The sequence below is a fragment of the Phocoena sinus genome, chromosome 16 (genome assembly GCF_008692025.1).
Source record: "Phocoena sinus isolate mPhoSin1 chromosome 16, mPhoSin1.pri, whole genome shotgun sequence".
Taxonomy (NCBI): domain Eukaryota; kingdom Metazoa; phylum Chordata; class Mammalia; order Artiodactyla; family Phocoenidae; genus Phocoena; species Phocoena sinus.
The window spans coordinates 19909981-19937633 of record NC_045778.1 but is presented as its reverse complement, the minus strand read 5'-3'; the positions used below and the strand labels follow the sequence as shown (position 1 = coordinate 19937633).

Sequence of the window (27653 nt, the reverse complement as noted above, 5' to 3'; positions counted from 1 at the left end):
TATAATATGCTAGAAAAATTGGAAATGAAAATAAAACATGAGTATTTGGGAGTATTTATTTATTTTTGCGGTATGTGGGCCTCTCCCGTCGCGGAGCACAGGCTCCGGATGCGCAGGCTCAGCAGCCATGGCTCACGGGCCCAGCCGCTCCGCAGCATGTGGGATCTTCCCGGACTGGGGCACGAACCCGTGTCCCCTGCATCGGCAGGCGGACTCTCAACCACTGCGCCACCAGGGAAGCCCTGGGAGTATTTATTATTTGAAGGATTTTTTCTTTCAAATGTTCATGCTTTTTAGGAAACAATGTATAAAACTTCAAGAAAATAATAGCTATTTCTTTCCATTAAGTTGTGGACTTGGGATATTGAAGGAAATCTCTACACAGTGTAAAATAGCTTATGTAATTTTTCTGTTTAGGAATAGGAAAGTACATTCTTTTCCTTCTGTCTCCACACCCCTTATTAAAATATATGAGCCTAATTATATTGATTGTGGTCTTTGTTAACATTTGAAAATGTGCTATTGGGTGGTAGGAGCACATCCTTAGAGTCAGGAGCGCTGGATTTGAATCCCCAACTCTACTATATAAGCCTTGGTAAATTATTCAGCTACCATGATTCTTATTTTCCTTTTTTTAAAATGGTGGTTATACCTGTTTCCTAAGATGGTTTGAGAATGAAATGAGGACAACACAATGCCTATTACATCATAAATTAGTCCTTCTCTCCCCACCTCCAGCTTTTCAACAGTTATTATTATCCATGAAAGCAAGTAATAAGTGAATAACCCAGCTGATTTAAGATAGTTTTCAGAGCTTTCTGTTGAAAGAGCTAGTGGGGAGCAAAATCTATAAATAACAGTTTATCAGGAAAAACCTGACCATTTTATGTATAGTTGTCCTTTGTTGCACATTCTTCTAATCAAGAAAAATGTTCATCCAGGCTTAGCAAACTAGATTCACATTGGAATAGGAAAGCACAAGAAGAATTTTAGACTAGAATAAAAAACAATTGAATGGCTTGGCAAAAGTAAATTCATCTGAATAATATTTTGCAAAATTTAGCATGCCTTAGAGATTAGCTCCAGAGATTCTGACTCAGTAAATCTAGTATGGATCCAAGGGATTTGGGTTCATTTTGATTTCTTAATAGTAGCTTTGACGCTATGATAGGTGACAATAGTTTAAACCAATAACTAGAAAAAATATAACTTGTCAACTTTATCCATTCGTATTATTTTAATAGTATTTTTCGTATTAGTCCAGATAAATAACTTCCCTAACTGAAACTGACTGAAAATGATCACTCTAGTGTCTATAGACCTTCTCAAAACTAGAGAGACCTTTCTTTTATACAGTCTGAGGTAAAGACTGCACCACAGAACCTTTAAGGCCGTGTGCTGCATTATGCAACACAAGATATGTGTAAATCAGTTTACAAAAGATAAATTAGTAAGTGGTGTTTCAGATGAGAAAACAAGAAGGATTTACTTCAAGGATCCTTTATCATATAGTCCCTTAATGTATTTGAAATGTTATTTGATTTATACAAAATAAAATTTCACTTAATTTTTTGGGAAGATACATATCATATAAAAGAAAATCTATAAATAGATGGGAGAAAGGAGGAAGAAATTCAAGAGTTCTCTAAGTCGTAGATGGCTGAGGCACTCTTTTGCTTTAAGGTCACTGTCTTTAATAGAAAGGTAAATAATCAACTGTGGACTTTTTTAAATACCAATTTTACCCTAACTTAAAAATATTACATATAAGCCTCTTATCTCATAATAAAATAATTATGTAAGCCATGAGAGATCTTTACAAATAACCCATCACCGTTTGGTATATATTTTTTAAATTTTCAAATATTTCTTCCCCATTACAGTTGATACTAAAATGAAGCACAATTGCTGATTGTCAGTCTACTCCACCCTTGTGGGTATGTCAGAGTTTTGAAAGCCTTGACCCTGGATCCTCTGCCTTTAGTACCTCTCTAGTTAGGGACAGCTGTGGTGAGTTGAGACGGTAATAAAGGTAGTTGGAGGCTCTTACTTACTGCAAGACTAACATACCTGGATTTCTTACTGTATAATCAACCCATCTGGACCTCGGGACTTTGTATGTGTTACGAGGTGGTTATACCATTACCCTGACTGATAAACTGTTAAGAGCTATGCCAGTGTAAGATGTTATTATGTCTACTCTAGAGATTTCTTATCCTTTTTCCTGAGGCTGAATATCTGCTGGTTCCGTTACTTTTTCCTTCATTGGCTACCATCTACCCAGCAGAAAATCTACATCTGATTTTCTTTCTTCCAGCTTACTAATCATTCACATCAGGTACCTGTTTTCATGCTTGCAGTTTCTTTACTTCTTTTTTTTTTTTTTTTTTTTTTGCGGTACGTGGGCCTCTCACTGCTGTGGCCTCTCCCGTTGCGGAGCACAGGCTCTGGACGCGCAGGCTCAGCGGCCATGGCTCACGGGCCCAGCTGCTCCACAGCATGTGGGATCTTCCCGGACCGGGGCACGAACCCGTGTCCCCTGCCTTGGCAGGTGGACTCTTAACCACTGTGCCATCAGAGAAGCCCTTTACTTATTTTTAATGTTGAGTTTGAGAGATGATAACTGTCTTCCAGTCAGGAGCAGAGAAAAACATATATTCTTAATTTCCTATACAGTGGTTTTATTTCAGAAAATATTTTTGAAAAAAAGATTCTATTTCTAAGCAGTTTGTGGAGTCATACTGGTCTGATTTCAAGTCAGGATTATGTCATTTGTCTTGGATGTTAAATTTGGGCAAGTTCTCTTTCCTTCTAAAAATATAATTTTATTAAAATCTGTCTGATTTTGTGGTTTTGGGAGTAGGGATAGAAACTTGATAAAATGAGCTGATCAAAAATATTATTTTCTTATTAGCATATGTTTTTGCATCTGTACATCAGTTTGGATGAATTACATTTCATTTTTATTGGAAGGAGAATAGAGAAAATTATTCTCTATTAAGATAGATGTAAGAATTCATGGTTCAATAAGTACTTTTGCTGAAACAAAAAAGGAAAAAAAAATTACAAAGGTTTTTCCAATTAGCTCTGAATTGAATGTGTGTTCAGTTGAACATGTGTTAAACATATGTTCAACCTCACACTGTGAATCTGTTTTATAACTCTATGCATAATCTTGATTTTGATGATCTTTGTTTTTTTGTGTGTTTTTGGTTTTTTTTTTTGTGCTTCTCAATTTTATTCTGGACCTTGGGGCCTATATACATCCACTTCTTGGAAGCAACAGTTCTACACATTTACAAATGATATGATTTGTTAAGAAATTTATGACTTGTTATACTTTTTGAATAAAGAGTTTTAATATGGGCTTCCCTGGTGGCGCAGTGGTTGAGAGTCCGCCTGCCAATGCAGGGGACACGGGTTCGTGCCCCGGTCCGGGAAGATCCCACATGCTGCAGAGCGGCTGGGCCCGTGAGCCATGGCCGCTGAGCCTGCGCGTCTGGAGCCTGTGCTCTGCAACGGGAGAGGCCACAACAGTGAGAGGCCCGCGTACCGCCAAAAAAAAAAAAAAAAAAAAAAAAGTTTTAATGTGAGAGCCCAGAGTAGCACACAGAAAGAGTCCATTTAGCCCATATATTATACAGATAGAGGAACTGAGTTAAATTGGGGATTACTAAACAACATGTCAAACATTTTTTCATTCTATTTACTATCTGGAAATTCTCTGGCCCTGATCAGAGAGGGAAGGCTTTTAGTATAGTGGAAAGACTAATAGGGTCTGAATTTTGAGAGTAGTTCAACTCCACCAATTATTAACCCTGTGTTCTTGGGCAAGTCTCAACTTCTTTGGTATTAATGTATCTTCATAGATTGGTTATGAAGGCAAAATGAGATAATTTATGTGGAATGTGGTTTGTAAGCTTCAAAACACCGCATAAATGTGTTTGCTGTAGCTACCGCTGTTATTGTAACCATGTTGGGCTGAACTGCATTTTTCAACTCCAAACATAGAAACATTTCAGTTGTTTAAAGAGGTGAGAAGTAGACAGGAAGGAAGACATGGGGTGGTTAGAAAGAGGAAATGGGAGATTACTGAATTCTGAAAAAGACAGGTTAGAAATAGGGATTTTTAGACACAAATATATGAATTGCAAATGTATGCTGAAGATTCCAGACACAGTCTCCTCTAGCAGGTTTTCATTTCCCCAAAGCCCCCACACCCCGAGACATGGCAGAATAAAAATTAAGCAAACAAGTAACTTAGCATCTTTTTTTTTCTTTTTCCTGTTAAAGATCCTTTGGGTTTAATTTCAAATATGACAAATACCAAAATTCTTAGTTTATTTGGCTCTTAATGTACGTAATAAGTCCTCCGATGCACAGAGCTAAGACCTCCCATGCACCTGGTTCCAAGGTGACTGCTTCTATTTATAATTGTTCACTTCAGATGAACTTAAAATGTTTAAGAAAGAAAGCAGTTTGCTTCAGGAAATAAAGGGCATATATTTGTGAGGCTCCCTGGAACCTTTAAAATTTCTAAAAATCATTTGTCAGTTTGAAAATGTCTGGAAAGAGAAGATATAAAATGCTTATTTACACAAATTAAAAGATATTTGAATCTTTGCAAGGACAACTTCTATGAGAAAAAATTGCAAATGACATTTTGGTTTACATAATAAATAAAATTTTGCATCAGATTTCAGATCCACACATAATAGATTTATAATTAACCCTCTATAGATTTGCTGACTGCAAAGCAAAATATCAGTGTAGAGGATTAAGAATACTCTGACAATAATACAGTGCAAGGAAATTAGAAATTGGAAAAAAGAGATTAAAATTAAACTAAAAATGACAATTTTCTGAATAGCAAATAATTTGTGCAAAATGTTACAAAATCTGGAATGCTAGATAGGTGATACAAGTACTGTGACATTTAGTTTCATTTAAATTAGTAAGAGTTTGCTCTTCCAACATTTTTTTTTTCCCTTCTGACAGTATATTTTCAACAAAAATTTGCTCTTGATTTTTTTAATCCATTCTCTTTGAACCTGTTCTTAAATTTGCCATGATAAACCTGCATAAAACTACACTTTTGAATTTCTTTGGAAGAAATAAAAAATTGAAAGTTTGACATTGGTTTTCACAAATTCTTTTCTTCATTGTTTTTGACTGTGTTTGATCCCTATTAGATTGACATACTCTCATCCTATTTTTGATGTCATGAATTAAAAATGACAACATAAAAAAAGCACTTCTAGTGTAACAGCAATTGAAACTTGCAGTTTTATATTTAAAAAAAACACAAAAGAATGTGTGAATACCATAGATAAAATAACAATATTTTCAAACAGCAACCTGTGTCAAGCAAACAACAAACAAGTTGATTATTTCAGCCTCTGAAAAGTCAGGTTTTCATAATTTGATTGAATTAACTTTATAATACAATTGGATAATCCATATATGATCTGGGGTGGTTTCAAATTACTCTGGATTATTTTTCAGATAATTTGGAGGTGAATCTCATTATGGATAGCAATATAAACAATTTAGAACATATTAAGGATGTTTACAGTCTACTTGCATGTTAAAGTTCCACCATGGCTCATATCTGTATTGAATCAGCTGTAGATGTTTTAGAGTTCTGTCCCAGGAGAAAATTGATGTAGCACACAAAGTGAAAATTTTCATATATTTCCTTTGAGATATTGCTAAAATATAGCCTCACCATTCTAAATGGGAAATTGTCTTAAAACCAGGCACATTTTGCACTGATGGTTATTTTTAGGTAAACCACTTTGGGTTAATTAAGAGAAAAATTACTACTGTACAATTATGCTTTATTCTCCCACCTTGGCCTGAAGTAATGAGATGTAACAGAGTTTTTCTTTGTCACTGGCAGCTGCACCTTTTAAGTATATCAAACTCTGTTGCTGTGGTTACGGCCTTTGTTTCCAGTGATGTTTTGTCCATGCTTCCCCCCACCCTTAACAATGGGTTACTCAAAAGAATGAAATAATGAGTCATTCATTCAGAAATACGTTGTTAAAATATCCCTCTTTATCATTACATTTCACTGCTTAGAAACTAGGCTGTAATTCAAGGCAACAGTTAAGTCTGAGAAGTGTTAAAAAATCTTTGATTTTTTTCATTTATAAGAAAGACCTGTCTATGTAATTGAAGAACTTCTTATAAGTCTCAACAAACCCTTTTTGGTTAATGTATTATTTCTGGACCAAGTAGATAAAATTCTACACAGTAAGCATGATAAAAATCGTGCATGTTTTGCACAGCACATAATTTGAGAGTCAAGGTTTCTGGGCACAAAAGCAGTAACAAAACAGTCCCTACAAAACTGAGTAACTCTGAATAACACAAGAAATAATTTTTGTTAATTTAAAATTTTAGAAACTGAAATACATAAAGTGTGTAAAGTAAAATGTAATTAAATTATGGTACTGTACATACGAGTTGTTTCTATAATTGAAACTTTACAATATGAAAAATACATTAGCTCTGTACAGTTTTTACAGGTAGGTAGGATGAGTTTTGAGAAAAAAGATTTTGTTTTTCAGGGTCATACTCTAAGTCAAAAAAATACTGCACAACTTAGCTAATTATAAAGTGTAGAGTTGAAACAATTCATGTCTTCTTTATTTCATGAATCAATCTTGGATTTTTGTTTATTTTAACAGGGGATTGTTTCGTTTTTAGAGTCCACAATGAACAAATCCTCCTCATTTTGTCCTTGAGGTTACAAAGTTTGATGGCAACCCATGGTTACCAATTAGCTCAGTTAAGCCAGCTGCTGTTTATGGTCACTGATTCGGCCAGCTGTTGTGATTGTGCTCAGGTCCAGCTCAGTCTCTAGGTGTGTTTCCATCGTATCTTCCTGTGCATTCGTTTCAAAGGATTTATGAGAGAGAAGTTCATGATGCACCCCACAGTAACTTATTGTGGGCTGGTCGTATGCCAGAAAAGTTGACACATTCATTGATAAAGGTATCTGGGGAAAAATGACACGAGAAAAGTCAGTTATAAAAAGACAACTTTGGCGGCAAGATTTGGGGAATGTGAAGTGCTGACCTGACTACCATGGGTACATCTGTGGCCCAAGAGTCCCCCGCTATCTCACCAATGTCCTTCATTCTCATACTAGCACGGAGAATGCAACAGTTCTAAAGCCTGAGATGGAGCTGCTCAATTCTTAACTAGAACCTTCAGATAAATAGGAACCTAAGCGATTCTGAAAATGCTAAAAGTTTTGTTAGAAAAGTCAGAAGCATGCTTTTCCTCAGTGAGGTAAATTTGTAGTTTTAGAACTAAGAAAAATATTATTTGGTTACTTATGGTATTGGAATACAATTGAACAGTGGTTCTCAAACTTTATCGTGCATAAAAATCACCTCCCCCTTCTTCAGCTCCAACATCCACTTCCCTGGTTTTTTCTTAATTTAGTAGGTCTGAGGTGGGACCTGTAATTTGTATTTCTTATAGTTCCCATATGATACTGGTGCTGTTAATCCACACACCACACTTTGAGAACCACTGCAGAAGAGAATTTTCTAGGCAAGTCATTCTGACTCTTCTTACCCAATAAGTTCTTTTTTTTTTTTTCCACATTTTAAAGTGTTTTTACCTATATGACCTGGATACTATAACTTAATATTACTTCAGAAAAGCTATAACATTGTAACATGCTATGAAATAGAGTAGGGTTATCTTCATGATGGTCTTTTTTAAAAAGCACCTTTTCTTCACTCCCATAGGTACTCTTTTGGACAGTAGCAATGATGGTGCCTGACTGTGCTATGATTGCCGAAATAGTCCTGTACACCTGTGGCTTTGTCACAGCTTGGCCACTGTCAGTAAAGATTGTGGCTATGTATCCCCTGTCAATACCTTCTTAATGTTTATTTTGCCATGAGCATTCTTTGAAACATTAATGTCTGTAGCTTGATCCATATATCTAAACTCTAAGGTTTAGAGAACTCCCAGGAAGAAACTCTGGCTTCTATGAAAGTCTAAAAGCAACCAAGGAAGAGGCTAGTTTGAAAGAATCAGCGATATATGTGTGGAAGGGACTCTTGCTAATTGCAGCTTAATGAAAGGAAGCAAGTTCTAAAAATAGGAAAAAGCAAGTGACCATTGTGAACAGAAGGGAAACGTGTTACAGACAAAAGGTAGTTTGAAATGTAATCAGATGTCAAAGTCTAGAGATTATTCCCATTTCTTTCAATAAGATTAAAAAAATTGTTCTAAAAAGTAGGCAGTTTTGAGGAAACTTCAGCGTTGATCTCTGTTTAATATCCTAATTACTAATTCATGTTGTTGAATTACCTTGGATAAAAACTTCCACCATTCTTATTTGGTGGTAGATAAAATATATTTCTCTTTGGTCACCTCAGACTAAATTCCTCTGATCTCAGCTAAGATTGGAGCCCAAAGCCCTAGATTTTATTAACTCCTTCTTTACTTTCTTAGTCCTTTTCTCCATACATAAGAATCCTTTTTGCCTCTTTCCATCCCTATCTTTCTATCCTTATTTAGTTTTCCTTTAGTAAAAATTAGTTGAGCTGTTATTTCCCTGTTTTCTCTTGTATTCACTTCTTTTGAGATTATAATGTCTTTTTAATGTGAACATTTCAATGTATCAAACATGTAAGGCTTAGTCCTTGGAGACAGAAATGTAATCCCCTTCATCAAATTACATTCCTGAGAACTCTTCCTATTTATGTGAATTTTTAAAAATTTGAAGCATGCTACCTGATGTGTGAATGAAAGACATCATACACTTTAAAAAATGGTCAAGGTGATTGGAAGATCATAAAGAAAATAATACGATGCTTCCAAAGATGCTCATTTAAAATAAGGAAGAACTATTGTTACAGATGAAATAGCTCAGATAACTAAAATACAATATATTATTATGCAAAAGTAATTGTGCAGCATGAATAGATTTGAGTTATAGGAGAGAATGAAAATAGAACTGTTATTGGGTGCGTGAGTTTAACATTAGCCTCTGGGAAATCAATGTTCTGCAATGTGTTATGGGTCATATATCTGTAGGATTTTATATACTTGTTCTTGTCATGGAAACTTATGGTTTATATATGCTATATCATTCCTGGCTTACTTGGAACTTACTGTGAATAATTCTTATGGTGATGATTTATGAAAAATAATAAACCATGATACATTTATTCTGTGTGTGTGTGTGTGTGTGCGTGTGTACACAATTTCCTGCTTGATTTAGTATCTAGAGGCTGCTGGTATCCAGAGTGCAAGTCCTAATTTGAACTATATCAGGTAGTTAGTGCTCATTATTTATTTAAAAATCCCACATATTTTCTTTATAGAGTTTCTTATTTGGGGATATGTTTTATTTTAAAACTCCTAACCCCTTGGTTATACTTTTTTAATGTCAAGTCATATTTTTCACATTTTAATCTTTCTGAAATTGGGATGGTACTTATAATTAGTGTGGATGTTTAACATGTATTTTCTTCCCTGCAATTAAAAGTGTCTTAAAGTTGATGATGTCTTAATATCAAGAAAATAACATACTAACTTGTATTTGTAAGTAGAATTTAACAGCTAAACATATCTGAATACAACATCACAGCAGATTTCTCCCAGGTTGACTTAAATGATCTTGCAAATCTGAAAGTTAACATTAGTTATATTCACATGTATATTCATAGGAATATACACATGTATTGACATACACATATACACAATATATAAAGACATACATAAATACACATATATATAATATATATATAATCTTGTGGCCAATTACTTATGATTTCAAAATTATTTAAATCTGGTATAGAAAGTGCAAATTTTGGTGATATATTAGTTTTGGACAACTATTTCATATTTGTTGTATAAAATATATACATAGATGTATACTGTATATATAGACATATTATTTACACTCACACATGCACACATAGTGGCTGGGTAGTGATGGAGAGGCTATCCACTGGCATTAAGCAAATATCTTGAGGCTCAGATACAATCCATGTAAATCCATTCTTGTCACCCAGTCAGTAAATATAGCAGCCCTTTCTCCTTCCTCACATAATCGTCAGTCATGTGACCTTGTGCCCTATGTTTTCTCTTCCCTTTCCAATCTGACCTGGGTATTCTCGATTCATCCTCTCTGTCTCTGTCCCTTTCTCCATTGTTACCTGATTTATATTAATGTGCAGGAGAGGCACACAGCCATGCTCTCCCCTATGGATAGAGTATTCAACAGGACAGTCCCAGTTTATGCTTATTGTCCCATTTTGGAAAATAAATCACTTTAGTCAACCTACCTGAAGATGACCCAAATATGTTTTTTTGTTTGTTTGTTTTTGTTTTTTTGCGGTACGCGGGCCTCTCACTGTTGTGGCCTCTCCCGTTGCGGAGCACAGGCTCCAGACGCGCAGGCTCAGCGGCCGTGGCTCACGGAAACAGCCGCTCCGCGGCATGTGGGATCTTCCCGGACTGGGGCACGAACCCGTGTCCCCTGCATCGGCAGGCGGACTCTCAACCACTGCGCCACCAGGGAAGCCCCCAAGTATGTTATTTTATAAAATGAAAACAGCAAGGACAGTAGGAGATACAAAGCTAATAAGCCTCTGCTTCCCCAGACCTTTTGTTACAGGGCTCTATTTAAAGTGTCCATAGAGTTTTCTTGTCCTTTCTGAGAGAACAGTTTCTTTCAGTGAATTTTAACCTGATAAACTCCTATTTATAATTACTTATGGTTTCCTTCGATACTTTAGGTCAGTATTTTTCAGGTGAGTTAATTATTCTTAAGGCATAACTTATAGAGATACAAGAATATGAAAACTTAACTCCCCAGAAAGCAATATCATCTAGAGTCTGAACTAAGAAATCATTATATGCTATTCTAATGATGAGAGGTAGAAGCTGACATTATTTAGGAAATTCCCCTCAGGAAAAATTTCTACTCTGCTAAACTAGTTACTGTCTTGACATCAATGATATTTGCCTAAGCAGTAATTTTCCAATGTCTGTCTCAACATCACATATATGTACCTTTCATATACACAAATTTTGTAATGTTAGATGAATAAAAATAACTCATTATTAAGTCTTTTTTTCCCATTCCTTTAAAATGTTCGAGCTTGTGACTTTAAGGGGAAAGAATAACTTTTTAAAGTTTCCAATTTGTGATTAAGTAAAAATGGTCATTTTAATCTTATATTCACTGCAAAATAATATGTATATTTGTACACATATATATGTGTATATATGAATATGCATGTGTATTGCTCATATTCTAATTAGTTGGTTACAGGCCATTTAAACATCTTTTCCGTAGGATAGCAAGGATTATTTTAAGTACAGTAAGTACTCTGAAGAACAGAAAATGACAGTCCACTTTTGAGAGGGAATAATAAAAAGGTGGTTTTTCCCTCTCTAGAATTGTAAAACATAGGAAATATTTGCTTGTTGAATGTTATTTCTGAGTAGAGTTTTTCTAAGTATAAATATTTCTATTGATTATCATTGAGGAGAATGCCCATGCTGTTCCCATATATCACGGGCAAAATCTTCTATTTTTATAAGGCCAATGTTACCTAGCAAGTATTCTACCTCTCTAGGCTATTGAAAGGATGTTACTTTAGGGTTTTTGTAGCTAACAGCGTTTTGTTTTTCAGTATTCTGCATGTAGTGAAAGAAACAGACTTGCTTCATGAAGGAATTAATTTTTTAAGATGTAGCCTTTATCAAGACATTTTGCCCCATTTTATGTTGTAATTTAGAGGCCTATTATTTTACATTTGTTTTTCATCTACTAAATTTAATGAATTTTCAGTTGAGTTTATTTCTACCTATTGATATATAAAATTAAAAACAGGCATTATAATATTTTTCCAATTAATAGTATTTCTCTAGTTTGTCTCTAAATTTGTCTCAAACTGGGCTCATTATCTCTGGATCCAAACTAAGTTCTTCCCATGGTCCTTTTTCTGTTTTGGGGGAGCACCAAGTTAAGTCAGCTTTGCCAGTCCCCTTGAACACTTCCTTGTCCCTTGTTCCAAATGTCCCATTTTTTTGTCCGTTACTTTGTTGACATCAATGACATATATCTTTTACATGCATCCGCTTCTCTCATTTCTGTTGCCATTATCTTGGCTCAAAATATTATTACCTTGTTTACTTTAGTGATTGCATGACTGGCATGCCTAATCAGTAGAGTCAAAAATAAAACTAAATATTTGTAAATTCATTTCTCGAGATTAACTATATTTCTATTTAATTAAATGTAAGCAGCATGTAGAAAATAGTGAATGCTTTTTTCTTTTTTATCATGTCTGAATCATTACTCTGTCTTTGCAAAGAAGTGGGATTTGAAATGTACTTTATTCTGGGAAATTAGCTTCCTTAAAAACATTATTTCATATGTACATATAGATATATGTGAGTACACACATGTACATATCACACCACTGCTTGTAAATTTCTCAATCTATTTAAAGAAGTGTTTTAATTTTTTCAAAATGCACTTGCTAATGACTTTATTCTTGTTTATCTTGATGCCTCTACTTTCTGTTTCATTTGTGTAGGTTATGTAAATTTTCCAGACTAGCCTTTGGTTGTGTTAGAGTATGTGCAACTTTATGTGTATTGGGGATTGGTTAGAAACATTTGTTTCAGTGCTACCAAACATGAGTTTTGTGTTGTACAGGCTGGTAGTTTTACTGATGGTAAAAATAGAAAGTTGTGTCTTTGGTATTACTTGAGTAATATTAAGAAACTTGATGGAAAATATATTTTCTACTGACTTGATTCTTGAAAATCATGTTACTAATTAATATTTTGTTTTCTAAGTATTGAGGCAGTTGGTAAAATGTAAGTATTATATAAGGAAAAATAGTGTAAGAAATTATCACACTGCAGCTTGGTTCACTGGAAGAGTGTCGAAGTTTGCCTAGATGTTACCTCTGGTCCTACCTTAATTCTTTAGGATTTCTGCAGTGATTTCTCTTCTTAGCCACCTGAGCGGCTGTGGGCACTTGTTTCATCTCTTGGTCTGTCTGGACACCTGCCTGGACACGTCTCTAACATTCTCCTCATTATCATCACTGTCATTTATTGAGCATTTACTGTGTGCTAGGTACCATGCTACATGCTGCACTCAGGTCATCTTATTTAAGCCTCCCAAGGCTGTTGTAAGATAAAGATAATTATTCCCATTTTACAGTTGAAAAAAACTAAGACTTAGATGGTTTAAGTAATTAGTTAAAAATCATTTACCTGGTGAGTTGCAGAAGTGGTTGCCTGACTTCCTAAGCAGTGTGCTTTATTTCTTATTTATCACTTTATCTAACTCACACTGGCTTTGGAGCCTAGAGAGGTGAACACAGTATCATGTGTCTGATACTATTTAGACACCAATTATCAACATTGGATCTTATTTCCAGTAGGGTAAACACTATGATTTGCTAAGCTACACTTTAGCTTTCTGATACTGCTTTGCACTTTGGGTCCTCAGGAAAGAAACCTATCGTTGATCAGGGATTCACAATGTGGATGGATGGTGACAGCTTAAAATCAAAGCTCTCTTCTTCTTACTAAGCTCATATTGGCCAAATACAAAGTGTAAGGGGAAGGGTCTAATCTGGAGAACATTCTGGACTGGGATAGGAGCCTTACATATACTCCCAGATAAAATATGTGTAAGATTATTTAGGGAGACCTTTAGGGATTTTAAAACTAGATGTCTGTGTTGACTTGGAAATTGGTAGAAATTTTTCCAATTAAATGATGTTAGTTTTTCTTTTTAACAAGAAGTTTAAAAAGTTAGAAACCTCAGTTAATCTGATTATTTTGTTTTATATTAAATGATACTGTTTTGATTTCTTTCTGTACATAAAAGAGTTATAAGTAGGTGCTGGAGTACAGGAGGACTGGGGAAGTGGAGAAACAAACATGAATAAGGTATAATTTCTACTCCCTGACAAAATCATAGACTAGTGAAGGAGATACACATATAATGCAAGAAAGGAAAGGGAGGCAATGGATGGGGTGAGCTAGTAGGCAAGTTCTGTGCTTGTATAAGGATGTGTGTGTGTGTGTGTGTGTGTGTGTATATATATATATATATATGTAAGGGAGGGTGTGTGTGTGTATACGTATATATATATATATATATATATATATATATACGTATACACACACACACACACACACACTTTGCTCTGACTGGCTGATTCTACTTATTACGTCATTTATCCTTTGCAGGTGCAAAACAAACTAGCCATCTTCTTTGTTTGGAAATAGTGTTGTTATTTTCCAGATTTATTGACAAGAGTCAATATTGCTGAGAAGTGATTTAATGTTTACTTTTATAGACTCTCCCACAAAGATACTATATTTTACTTTGAAATTTATTTGTTTGAAAAGCAATCTATCTCTTGGAGCTCTTAAGCATTCTAATGGTTAATTAGTGTGAGTATAATAGACTGTTGGATCATCAATTTTAATTATCTTGATTCTACTAGTAATTTAGTTAAAGAAGCATTTTCAGGAAGTGCTTAATTAAGAGCCTGAATTTATGTTATGCTACCTTTACACTTATAAAACAAACTAGTTTTTTACACTTTTAAATTCTTAGATGAAATCAACACCTTAATACTCAATTTCAGTATTAAGATCTAAGTTGCCAACTAAAGTAACAATTGCTATCTATAACAAGTATAGGGTAATAAGACAGGAACTCAATATGATTTTGAAAAATTTCAGATGTCTGTAACTTGAGAATAATGTGAAAGAAAACACTATTTGCAGGAGGATAATAATTCTTCTAGTGCCTTTTGTGTGAAAAAAAATTTTTTGTGAACTCCTGCAGAGTGATATCACAAAGTGAAAAAAAAATGAGTTCCATTTGAAAGTTAATAGTTCTACTTGCATTAAAGTGCAATTTAAAATATGTATCTTAAATATTTAAATGAGTTTGCCCTTTGTGAGTGTATTTTCTTCTTTACGAACAATTTGTATTTCAGTTTTGCAACAAGAAATAACTAGGGGTTGGCTATATGAATTATTTTCATAAATTCATTTGCTTATGTCCACAAAACCAAATAGAAATATTCATTCAGTAACTTACTGACTTCAACAAAGACTTGCTGAATGCTTTCGCTGGTCCTGATGCTGGGCTAGTTGCTGGAGATACACCAAGTCCTTGGCCTCAAGGCTTCTGGATGGAACATAAACCCTTCTAACATACACTTATATTAGACCATAACCTTGAGTTCAAAAATCTATGTCTAACCACATTTTTCTATGCCTTATGTTGTTTCATGTGGTGGTCCCTTAACACACAGTAAGAACTAAATATGTATTTATTGAATGCATGAATGAATACATGAGTGAATTTAAGTAATAGACTAATGGGAACTTGGCATAGTCTAGGAAGAAATTAAAAATGTTCATCCCTGGATGACTGTGAGAACTATATGACTGAGGTAATAAAGTCTTATGATATCAAGGCCAGACCATCTTGACTCTAGGTTAGAGGTAGAGGGCTACAATGAATTTTCAAAAATCTACACTAATGATGAGGCACATAGCGCTGCATTGTAATGTTTGGGAACTTCTTCATATATTTTATATTAATTATTTACAAGTTTTTATTATTTTTATTTAAAATTTTTAATGTTATATTTTATCATGTAAAGAATTAGTTTAAATTTGAAATATATAAAACTTTAAAAATCAATATTGAAAATAAAATAATTATTTTTAATTTGGTGATTTTACACCTATAAATTTCAGAATGTTATGTCTGTGCTTTGTCCTTTAATACCTTTTGTACCTACATTTTTCAAACTCTTTAGTGCTCCCTAGACTCATGGCCCATGATGTCCAAAAGTTTGGTGCACCTGCCAAATTAGTTCTCCCTGTAATGGACTCTGCCCTGGATCATTCTATGTTAACTTGTTTTATTTTCGGTGCCAGTGAAAAGTTATATTTATCTTTTACTGAGGGAAAGCAAAATGCCCCAAAATGTTTTCATTTACATGAAAATCTTCTGCACAGCCTGATGCCTGTTAAATTGGCACTATTGCCAGGTATAGTGATGGGAATCCAAATTGAGACTGTGGCTCAAAGGCCCCACTAATCTTGATGCTATGTTTCCAAATCTGTTTCTTCATACAACTGTGCAGTGAGGTACAGTTGCTAATCAGTTTGAAAACAATCTCATTCTTTTTCTTTTTCCTGGAAATTGTGGTTACAGCAGTCCACTTAAGGATCTTATAATGATGATACAGCAGTTGAAATTTTTAATCTTCGTTTGTATAAATATGCGAGAATGAAAATTAAACACTACAAAGCAAACAACATATAGCGATGTTTGTATTGCTATAAGTAACTCTTGAAGTCTAGCTATTACTGGCAGTGTACTTTAATCTCATAGAGAGGCTCTATATGGGATTTCCCTCATCACTGGCATTATATTTGGTTTTTCTGTCATGATTTTTGATATCCTGTTTGCTTTCCAACTGGCTTTTTCCTCCTCAACAGCTTACTGGCATTTTGGCATTCTTCATAAAACAGGCTCTGCATTTCTGACATACCTTAGAGATTGTCTTGCATTGGCAGGACTTTAATATTCCAACTTTCTTAGGGGTTCTTATTTCTGTCTAGGACCTAGAGGGCAGCACCTCAGGATTACATGAATCCTTGTAGCTGTCTTCTAATTAAATAGGCTTTCAAATGATGCAATAATTTACTGGTTAGCATTTTCTCTTCACTTTATTATTAAATTAATTCAGATTTTGGTTGAGATGTTTCCATACTAAATGAGATGGTACTATATATACATCTGCTAAGTTGCATAAAAATCCTGCACTTGAAGATTTAGTTCAAATAACACTTCTTTGATGAAAACCCCTCAGATGAATTTGATTCTGTAAGGATGAGCTTCTGCTGTGAATTTCTTCAGAATTTATATACACATAAGTATCAATGCATACTGTTTCTTCCATCCATCCATTCATCTATTATTGAGTACTCTCAGGATCCTGAGTAAACAAAACCAATTGCCTAGCTTCAAAAGTAAGCAGTTGTAAAACACTACTTTTTTCCTAGATGTATGTGTAGGATATGGTGGAAGTTGTGGGAAATACTTGCCTTTGCTGTGATGCTTTATATAGATAAGACCATGTTTAAGCTGGCCTGGCTGGTTGTATATACATATTGCCATTATTTCATTTATATTAACATTATCTAACTATCTAGACTGTAAATTTGATAGAGAATAAAAATTTCTCATGGGTTATACAAGCTATGTATTAGAAAAATTTTGAAAGTTCTTGTTAGTGGAGACACTGGCAGGGAACAAAATTGCTTCTCACAAAGTTTATGTTTGTAATGATGATATCAGATCTTCAGATAAGGATGAGCTAATATGTATATCTAATTTATTATTAATAAATTATTAGTATAAGTAATTATTAATATAATATCCATTATTCTCTTGTTATTTCAAATTTTTATACGATACAAATATTAGGAACTTTAAAAAAGGTAAGTCCTGACAATATAGCTTTTATTATAATGCAGTAAAACACTTCTTATTGACATTTAAATAAAGATCAACTTCCAAATTGTGTTGGCACATATACATTACATGAGTGGTGACTATCATTGGACTGACCGGAAGTAATGTTGGGGAAGGGGAGTATCTAGCTCTTCTCAGTGTTTTACTTATGTTGTCTCACTTAATTTTACTGTGTCCTTTTTTTTTTTTTTTTTTTGCACAGTTCTACCTAGCATTTACAAACTGTCATTTTCTAGCGTTGATTTTCTGTTACTTTACTTCATAGAATATAGTATGTCTGACTTTAGTTTCTTAGTGATAATGAACAAGTTAATGATGGTTGAATCTATGATCAGTGTTATGTGATCAGCCACATATATATGCAGATATTTTTTCAACCATGGCTCTGATCAGACTAATTAAAAATAAGCTACATAAAGAGAAAATGTGAGGTGTTATTTCTTAATGGTCCACTTTGTTTCATTAACAATATAATGATTTGGTTTCAGCTCAATGTTCAAAGTAGATATCAAATGCAATTAAAAAATCAAAATGTTTTAGGCCATATTTGGGCAGTAAATCTCAAGCCTGAGGTTGCATAACAGTCTTCACTATCATCAGTATACCCTACTGAGAGAATACGCTTTAGCTTCTTTTATCACCGCTGGACATTCAGGGATATAGAAGGCACAGATAGAATATAACATGAGGGAGTTTAAGAGTTTTTATTATTGGTTTCTTATTGTTAGGTTGTATTATTTATACTCCTAGTCAATAATCTGAATGATATAAGATCAGTGATGAAGAAAAAGATGAATCTTTATATATAGATATATACTTTAGTTAGATTCTCTATAGCTTCTCCGTGAAAATGTTTAGTCTTATATCATTATGAATAGTATTAACAATTCACCATTTTTCATTCTATTATTTAAGTATCTATTATCAAAGTATTGTAGTATCTATAATATAACCAAACTATCAAGATTCAAAAAGAAGAACTAATCATAAATTTTGCAGAAATATATGATTAAAGAAATGTAACGTAAAGGTTAGGAAATCTAATCTAGGGGGTCAAAATGATTTTTGTTTTCTCATGGCTACTAAGGAAGATGTCCCTTGAATGAGCCTTAGAGTAGAATTATCAATTAATTTTTAAATTAATATACTCTTAATATCTGGTTCTCTCCCTCTCCCTCAGATTTAATTTTAAAATCTATTAATAGGGTTCTGATATTATATGAGATAATGAGCATATTTTATATAAGTATAATATGTAATATATGTAATTTATAATATGTGTAGGCATGTTATGTATAAAAGCATATTTTATGTTTATATAAATATATATATATAAATGTTTCTTCTGTGGAAAGAAGTGGATGGCTGAAACCATGGATGGTACTGAATCCTATATATATTGTTTTTTCCTATATGTACATACATAGATAAAGTTTAATTTATAAACCAGGCACAGTAAGAGGCTATCCGAATTGCCAGCATCACTGCTCTTGTGCTTTGGGGCCGTTATAGAGTAAAATAAATGTTACTTGAACACAAGCATGGTGATACTTATAAAGCTGATCTGTTAATGGAGATGGCTGCTAAGAGACTAATGGGCGGGTAGCATATGCAGTGTGGATACACTGGACTAACATGTGATTCACATTTCTGGTGGTACTGAGCTGGAGGGCAAGTGATTTTATCACTCTACTCAGAACGGCACCCAAATTACACTTATGAATTGCTTATTTTTAGAATTTTCCATTTAATATTTTCGGGCCATGATTGACCACAGGTAACTGAAACCACAGAAAGCGAAACCAAGGGTAGATAAAGAGGGAGTTCTTTGTGTGTGTATATAAAACGTGGTAATGGTTAGTGACTTTTTCCTAATAGGAGAATCTTTGGTATTTTCTTTCTATTACCGTTCCTCACTTGTATTTGTGGAATTTTCACTCCATGCACAGAATTGTGCCAAACATTTGAGGATAATTCAAGGAGCCATAGAAATGAGAATAGATTGCTTACCATCTCTGGGCTTCTATCATCATTTAGAATATGTGAATAAAAAGTTAAGAAAATAATAGGTAAATTGTACTAGTTGTGAGTATAGACGGAAAGGGAGAGGGCTTTCCGCATATGACATTTCATGCTTGTTTATAAGGAGACACTAGAGCCCAGAGATTCCACCCACTCCCTGAGAAATTTTGTCAAAACAAGGTAACTCTTCTTTGAACTGGCGTTGTCCTTGGAAAATGGTGATATTCCAACCAAATTTACCAAGTCCCTCTCTCATTCTAATAGAGAACTGATTAGGTTTTCTTACCTTTTATTTTAATTCATCTCTCATATGCTTTTTTATTTGCTTCAGTTGCTTACATTTTAATAAAATATTTATGGCTTTATAAGTAAATCAGACTCTCCAAAGAATGTGATGGGAATCATCCTAAGTGCCTTTGGAGAGAACTAAGGTATTTTGAATGGCTTATTTTTAACGATTTTATAATTTTTTATTATAGGACATTAAATTGAGACACACAGAAGTGACAGGGTAGAACAAAAGCTGTGCATTTTCTTAATAAATGTACTAAGTTCTTATTGTTGAGCTGTAATCACTATCCTAGAATCTGAATAATGCAGGTTTTCTTAACTTCTTCTGAAGGAGAATTTAAAAATACAAATTAAGAACAGAAAAATTCTAGAAAATAAGAACATTTCACATATAATTCAAATGTAGTCAAAATTCCAAGAACATTGTTGAAATGTTGTGTTGAGGTATACAATGAAAAGTAACACAATGGGATGAGGTCCTTCTGTCTGAGGGATGGGAATGGCAGGAAAAATAAGACTATAGTTTTAGCACTGAGACAGCATTTCCTAGATGGTAGCCCCATGAAAGAACATTGAAAAATGTATTGGGTCTGTTTGCTAACCATTTTGTGATTGCTTATTTCTCACAGGGTGTTCAATGTAAAGACAGCTTTGTGGCTTATATTCATGTCATGGTATTGAGGCTACCTCTTAGACCCTTTCTTTTTACTTGAGAACATTAGCAGTATGGTTTTGAAGAAAGGAAGGATCTTTCTCTAATGTTGTAAATTATATAGTTCCTGTGGGTATTTAAAGGGATTCAGAGTTCAAGAAGTTTAATAAGGCAGAAGTCTTTATACCAGAATGCTTAGTGGTCCCCTCATCACACTTGCCCCTCTTTGGTGCACACCTGCTTTATTGTCAGAACACACAGGTGGCTTCTGTCAGGATGCATGACTATAGCAGAAATGCCTGCCTGATTCAGCATCCCAGTTAAATTCCTACTTACAAGCATTTAATTAATATAGGTGGTAGATGGCTCCTAGTCACCGAAATCTGGTCAGTCTCTTGACTCAATAATATTGTGGTCTGTACCGTGGACAAGCCAGGTTAGAGGGTGCTTCTTCCAGTTCCAGGGCTGATGTCTGATCTGTAAGGTCTCTTTCAACATTCAAACTTGGAAATTTTCTCCTCTATGCTGATCCTAAATTGATATTTTATATTTTAAAAAAGCATGTGTTTTGGAGAGGAAAGGCATTTCCTGGAAATAATATATTCCCACCTCATTCCTTCAGGGATTTCTTCTCTGGGCCAATTGAGTTATTGAGAGACTCAGTGTGTCCTTAAGAGGCCTGTGGAGTAATAGAGAATTGGGAGGAAAGAAAATGATTCTCAACTTCATGGTGCAGTAAATGCATTTCTAGAGACTGGGGCCTTGAATGTAGCCATTTTCAAAATCTGCTTGGGGATTTAGGGTTTTAAACTTATGCCACGAATGATATTGATTAAGCATTTTCTGCCTCACCCATCAGCTCTCCCTTCTGCCCAGTTCTGTAATGAAATCACTCTTTGTGCCGTGGAAATCACCGAGGCAATAAATCCAACACTTACGACTTCAATGCATTATTGAGAAGAGAGCACAGATGCACTGTGGGGAGCAAGCAGTTGTTCACACCAGCTAATATCTTTGATAATTAATAACTGTAACGGGAAATGCACAGCAAATGGAGTACCTGATCTAATTTTTAACTAAAATATAGCATGAAAAGTCACTGGTTTGTAATTAACAAAAATTCTCTCTATAGCACTGAAGAAAACCTTTTGATTCTTGAGTGCTGACTGCAATATCAATGACATTGTAATGGGTAAAGGATGAACATACTCCATGTCATTTGCACTCACTTTGGGTCTAGCTTAAACTTCTACCCAAGGTGGTATAAATATTCTATTTATTGAATACCAACTAGGTTTCAGGAACTGTGCTAGGCACTGGTAATTCAAAGATAATTGAAGCATTGTTTCTGTTTCCAAGGAGCTTCCAGTCTCTAGGAGGCCTCCAGGTATATAAACATAAAAATGAGTAAGCTCAGCCTTTAATAGGGTCATTTACTGGCTTCAGAGAAGGGCATAATCAGCTCTGCTAGGCTGAGATCAGGAAAGGCCATAGAGAGAAGACTCCTGAGCTGAACCTTGAAGAGAGAATAGGAACTCTTTTAAGAGAAAAGCAGAAAGACCATTCCAGGCAGAGGCACAGAGGCATGAGACACAACATGGTGGTCCATGGGACTGGAACAACTCAAAATTGCAGTACCAAATGACACATCTGGAGGAGCAGCAATAGGTATACATGCAGGTTATGAGAATACAGTGAAATGGTTGGTGAGAGATGATGAGGGCCTGAGGTCGGGAACCAGGTTCTCCCAATAAGGATAGGAAAAAGGGTCAATCTCCATCACTTACTAGGTGGGTAACCTTGGGCAAGTTAATGAACCTTTCTGAGCCACAATATTGGTGTTTGTTAAATGGATATAATAATCCCTACCTTATAGTTTTGTTGTTAGCCCTGGAGATAATACATGTGTGTTCCCTGGAATAGTAAGTTCTCAGTAAGTAAAATGGATGATTATAATATTATTCCTGATTGACTGAAACACTCCATCATGTCCTCTGTTCTTTTTCTACATAGTTCACTGCTTGTCACTCACATATCGCCGTTCAATATGTAGCTGAAATGAGCTTAGAGAATTAAGCTTTTATTAAATGCTTCTGCCAAGTCATTTTTTCAATAATTATTACCATTGCCACATTAATCTATATTGAGATGCAATCAAATTGAAGTGCTCAAAAATTTATAACTTCTGTCTATCAGAACACGAAGGAGAGAGAAACATTTGGACATTATTAGAATTGTTGGCTTATTAGTGGAAATGTCATAATTAACTAAGTAAAAAGACTGAGAATTCTAATTCTAGTATGGGATATACTGATTTACTGTTTAGCTTTAGGCACATCACTTCACCTTTTTGGTGCATATCTGTAAAATGAGATAGATGATGCCTGCTGATTAAATACCAATGAGCAGCCTTAAGCATAAGAATGATAAATAATAAAATAATAACTTTCCCCTCTGAGGATAAAAAAAAATTGTGTCAGCAGATCTATTCTTATGTTAGGACTTAATAAAACACTGTAAGTGGGAATTAAAAACGTAGTCCAGATTTTTTTTATTAACATCGGTTTCATCATATGTATTTCTGACTTCCACAATTTTGTTCCATACTTCAATAGTTTTGTTTTAAATTATAAAAAACAAAATCTCTGTGAAAGGTAGAGATTAATCTGCTGATGCTTTCCTTTCCACCCCCTTGTAGAATCTCTAAGTGGAAAAATACAGTTTCAAAGCCTAATACAGCAGAAAATGTCTCCAACCTTTTGTCTCCAGCAAAACAATCCACCAGTGTATGTAACAGGATGCTTTTTTTTGTCTTGAGAGAGGGGACACTTTATAAAGAAATGCAAGCATTTGAGGTTGTCACTCATCCTGGTTTCCTCTTGGAATTTCTTCCCTGCCTCTCTGGATCCTGCTGGTTAAATTCTACCTACTGTATGAAGACTTTGGAAAAAACAAAACCCCAAAGCTTCTGTAACCATTCTTTTTTGTTTTTTTCCCAGCCCTTCTATTAAATTTTATTTGTTTTCCCTATTCTTTTGGCAATTGTATTTTTTTTACGTCTTTATTGTAGTATAATTGCTTTACAATGGTGTGCTAGTTTCTGCTTCATAACAAAGTGAATCAGTCACACACACACATATGTTCCCATATCCCTTCCCCCTCGCGTCTCCCTCCCTCCCACCCCCCCATTCTTTTCTGAACTGTTGCAATTTTTACTCCTCCCCTGGTACTTCATACATGCTGCTGTGTGTTAGTGACTATCCTATTATGAGTTACGTCTTATCTTCCATAATATCACAGACACTTGAGAGCAACTACTTTGCTTTCTCTGTTGTCTCGCCTGGTCCTGAGGAGAAATTTGTAGATTTATTGGCTTCTTCAGGACTTCCCAAACGTAGATATACAAGTTTTATCTGAGATTGCACTTCTCCCAGATCTTAGATTTAGACCCTGTCGTATCACTGTGTCCTTCTGTATCTGTGGCAGAAAGAAGGCAGTAAGCTGGGCCATGAACACTGGTATTTGTGTTTATGATGGTTTCTTCAATTCCTAGGATTCTTACCCTTGATCTATAAAGCTTATACAAGTGCTCATAAGTCAACCTCGCATATATCCCAACACAAAAGTTTTGGCCAACAGAGCATGAGGGAGACCAAACTGGGAATGCAAATCTTGTCTCTAAAACTTATAAATATGGATTATTCCTTGTCCTCTTGAATAGTATGAATTATTGGTGACATTAAATTCATGGTGTAGGTTCTAGCTGAAGAGGATTAAGAGTGTCTTAGAAATTGTGTCCCAATTTCAGAAACATCTTAATGGGAGCCAGATTATACCAGTGTTCTAAGTCACATAATCAAATAAAGTGCTCTACTGCATCGTGTTGGCAATTTTTGCCTCTCTCTGCTTTTGCACTCTCATAATTCTATTTGGCTTGATGGCTTCACCCTGAATTTTAAGGATTTGATGTTAAGAAGACATCAGAAAAAAATTATAAACCACAATAATTGCTTTGACTCTGTTTTCCTAAATAATTTAAGGGGAGTAACATTTTGTTGGTATCTCCCTCAGTCACTCCCCTGCTGATCATTTCCTTCTTCACCTTCTTAGAGACACAAATGCATACATACAAGGTTTATGGCAATCATGCTTTAGGGCTTTCTACATTGTATATTGGCTGGTTTGTAGGCACTGCAGCTATTGAATCTTGGAAGTACACATGAATCTTGCCAGGATTTGGAGTTTCACTGGAGGAAGGTCACTCTTCATGCCCATTTTAGGGTGTTAGCTGATCTAAGTGAAAAGTCCAAAAACGTGGGTGTGTGTGTGTTTAATATGGGGCTTTCAGGATACTCTTGTACGTGCTTGTTACCCCAAGGGAAAGCCCTTAAACTGACCTAAGTTTGCATAACTTGGATAGACTTGGTCAGACTGTGATTGTGGTCTATGACCTAGTATGTGTACTACCAGCCCACAATTATCCAAGCTAACAGGTAAGCCTGAAATGGAATTTTCACTCCTGTTCTCTTTTCCCTCCCTCCCTTCATTCCTCCCTTTTCTTCTTCTCTATTGATTTATTCATTCATTCAATAAATGATCATTGAACATGTATTACGTACCAGCTACAGTTTTAGGTGTTTAGTGGGATAAGTAAATAAATAGAAACATAGTAAGGGGACACACATTAAACAAATAGTCACACAAATATATTGTTACAAATTTTGATGTTGGTCATGGAGGAAAACTATAGGGAAGTAGTCTTTCAGGGAGGAACATCATGGAAGGTTTCCCTAAGAAAGTTTTATATGAGCTGAGTGAAGGCAGGAGGAAGCATGCTTCAGGCTGATGTAACACTGTGCAAGGGATCAGGGGCAGGCACAGGAAGGGGAGTCCAGAATGGCTGGACTAGAAATTACAGGATGAGACTGAGGTGGTGCTGGTGGTGGTGGGAAGAAGGCCCATTTGAGATGGGTCCAAGAGGCCATTAGGGACACATCATTAGTTGCTTGTAGGCCATCTTATGATACTTTGAGGGATTTTTAAACGGCTTGTTTGTTATAAAGCAGTTGAAGGCCAATGAAGAGTTTTAAGCGGGAAAGTGACATGAACTCATTTGTATTTACAAAAAGACAATTCTGAAGAAGAAAGAGCTAAAGTGGAGAGTAAATATCTGCAAAGCTGTTAGGAGGCTACTGAAGGAACCATTAGAGAGGTGAGAAGGCATTGTGGGTGGGACTGGCGGCCAGTAGGTAGAGGAGTTGCGTCCAGTTTCTAGAGAATTTCTGTAGAGGGACAGGATTTGGTGACGGAATTCGGAATGGGAGTGAGTGAGAACGTCTCAAGAATATTTAAGTTTCTGGATGCACAAGTGTCCTGATGTGTGCAAGGTATCCTGTGAACAGGATACAGTGCAAGGGTGATGGGTTCACAGTTGCTTTGGCCGTGAGACTTAATAAAGCTGTGGAGGTTTTGACATAACTTAATGGAGATGTTGGGGAGGGGTTTTGTTCAGTTCTGGAGCTCAGAAGAGAGGTCTAGGCTGCAGTCATTAGCATGGCAATCAGTGGCTATATTAACTGATTTTGTTAATTTCAATAGGGTGTTTTTCCAAAGGTAAATGAGGCATTCCTTTTTAAACACTTTTCTAGTTTATGTTGTAGCATTATTATGTTTCCTTAACCAAAATTTACAAGTCCAGTTTCCTATACTATGTTTGGATACCTGGAATTTCACTCCATCTATATTATCGATGTTATTATTATTACTACTACTACTATTATTATCACCATGCTGTACATTACACCCAATTATGAAACATGCTGTTTATATTTAACTTTTGAAGAAATACCCTTGGATTTTGAAAATCAGACTTTATGTCCTCAAATGAATCTGACTGACTTTAGAAGAATAAGGGCTTTCCATCCTGGTGGAGTCCTGGAAATGAGTTTTTGGAGATAGGGCTATGTGTTGGTCTTCATACATGTGGCTCCGTAATTGTGAATTGTGATGCAAGTGTACTTTTCTCAGCTCCCCTGCACTAACCAGCAAAGTGACCTTGAGCAAGTCACCAGCAGCTCAACACGACCTCCAAGATTCATTTTGGCCTTAAGAGTCTATGAAAAATTAGCATTAATCCTAAGAAAATGGGGTAAGGGTGGAGAAAGCACTTATTTTAAATACTGGAGAAGTTTTAGATCCCTGGAGGAATTAAATCTTCTGAAATTATTCAAGATATAGTAAATGGGAGGTTATAAGTTTTTTCCCCCTATCTTTCTACACATATGGAAAGACAGTTAAATTGCTGCTAAAAATGTGAAGTGGAGGTGAGCAGCATTTCCAGAGGCAGTAAGTAGTGTTGCATTTTACTGGTAAATTTTATCATTCTTTAAAAAAAATGAGAGAGAGGTTTATATAAAAGCGGGGAAAAAGGAAATTGCATGTGCAGATGAAAAATACCATCTGTGCTTCTGGATCCGTTCCATGCTCCACACCTTCGGTGAAAGAAACTGTTGATTGAAAGCTCAGATTTTGCTGGCTAGTTGTAAAAGCTTCCTGTGTTGCAAATCAGGCATTTTAAAAATAGATGGCTTTGAATTTGGGAGTTAATTTTTGGCCCCATTTGCTCAGGCCTCCTAACTCAGGAAGTATGCTTTTAGTAAACCTACAATTCAATTCATATTCAACTCAATTAATAGTAATGAGCACTTACAAGGTGCCAGCAATGTATCAGTTTCTCTGTTTTAACTCAAATTTCCCAGTATTTGTAATAGCTCCCTTTGCCTCCTAGTGGCAGTTTGAGCCTGTCTAATTTCCTGGACTGGAGCGCTTCATCTGTATCTTACTCAGAGAAAATATTAAACATTGGCAAAACTGCAAGTATGCAGTCCCATAAAGTTAGAGAAATTTGTGTTAAATGTCTTCACCTACACCTTTCTGGTCTCTTTCCCATCTTAATAATGGCACATGTCAAACCTGTGCCCAGGCTCAAGTCAATTCTGCTCTCATTTACCCCTTACCATGAATTTAAGTAAAAATGGCACCTCTCTCAGGGTTACTTTATTTCCCTAATCTCATCTCTAATTGTGGACTGAAATACTC

At 35.2% G+C, this 27653-nt stretch overlaps 2 protein-coding genes across 2 annotated transcripts in view; one reads left to right on the top strand and one right to left on the bottom strand.

The window, feature by feature from the left end:
- CTNNA3 (catenin alpha 3) overlaps window positions 1-27653 on the top strand; it is a 1597197-nt gene that overhangs the window by 478919 nt on the left and 1090625 nt on the right. The gene's annotated exons all lie outside the window — the stretch shown is intronic.
- Window positions 6637-27653, bottom strand: part of LRRTM3 (leucine rich repeat transmembrane neuronal 3) — a 177649-nt gene continuing 156632 nt past the window's right edge. The window contains exon 4 of the mRNA XM_032609211.1: window positions 6637-7006. The gene's annotated coding sequence lies outside the window, so the exon portion shown is untranslated. The remainder of the gene's footprint in view (window positions 7007-27653) is intronic.